This window comes from Triticum aestivum, chromosome 4A, assembly GCF_018294505.1.
Source record: "Triticum aestivum cultivar Chinese Spring chromosome 4A, IWGSC CS RefSeq v2.1, whole genome shotgun sequence".
In the NCBI taxonomy this organism is placed as follows: domain Eukaryota; kingdom Viridiplantae; phylum Streptophyta; class Magnoliopsida; order Poales; family Poaceae; genus Triticum; species Triticum aestivum.
In genome coordinates, this window is record NC_057803.1 from 312,121,786 (window position 1) to 312,122,721 (window position 936).

Genomic DNA, 936 nt, shown 5'->3' on the forward strand with positions numbered 1-936 from the left:
TTAGGCTATGTTTCCTTTCCTTGTGCCCCAAGTCTTATATGTATGTATGTACCCCAGTGATTACAAGTCGAGACTAGACTAGTCTATGAGTCGCATTCTGGGTGTCGACTAGAAATCTCGTGTAGACTAGTTCGCCGAGTCGAGGAGTCGAAGTAGTCCTAGACTAGTCTGGACTAGTCGTGCACCTTGAGTCGTTCGACTCAATTTTTTTTTAAATTTTTTTAGGGATCGGGAGCCAGCCACCCTGCCCCTTTCCCACCATTGCTTCTGTTCTCCATGGATCTGCGCTCCTATGCTCTGGCCCTTTCCCCTGTGCTCCTCTGCTCTGGTCCTCTCCCCTGTGCTCCTCTGCTCTGGCCCTTTCTCCTGCGCTCCTCTGCTCTGTCCCTTTCCCTCCATTGCTTCTGCTCTCCCTGGATCTGCCCCCCTACGGTCTCCCTCCCTGTGCTGTCTTCTGGCTACTGGATCCGCTCATCCCTCAGGTTGCAGCAAGCAAGCAAGCATTCTAGCAAAGTAATTTCTCCCTTCTCTTCTTGCCTTCTTTGATTCGATTTTTACCCCCTGCCCTCTTCCTTATTTCGTTTTGTTTGCTTCAGTTTCAAGATCTTTAGGTCTGAACTGCAATGTCTACGCTGGAAATATCTCAAGTAGTGTATTCAGAAGCTGCAGATCAGGCCAATGAGCAATATGATCCATCGAAGGATCCTGCAAGAAGCCAACGAGGGCAAGGATCCAACATAGAAATATGCTTATTGGCCTAATCTGCAGGACAAATTGACGCTCAAATGCACTTTTATAGTATATATTACATATTAATACTAGGTTTTAGTAATTGATTACTGCAAGTTGTGAACTACAGTACCATGTCGACTAGTCCAGTTGTAGTCTAGACTAGTCACGATTAGTCTATGAGTCTCAACCTTCGAACGACTCGTC

General features: G+C 46.7%; 1 protein-coding gene across 4 annotated transcripts in view; it reads left to right on the forward strand.

Annotated features, from left to right (window-relative positions):
* LOC123086018 (probable protein S-acyltransferase 23) overlaps positions 1-936 on the forward strand; it is a 17,186-nt gene that overhangs the window by 4,810 nt on the left and 11,440 nt on the right. The window lies entirely within an intron of this gene.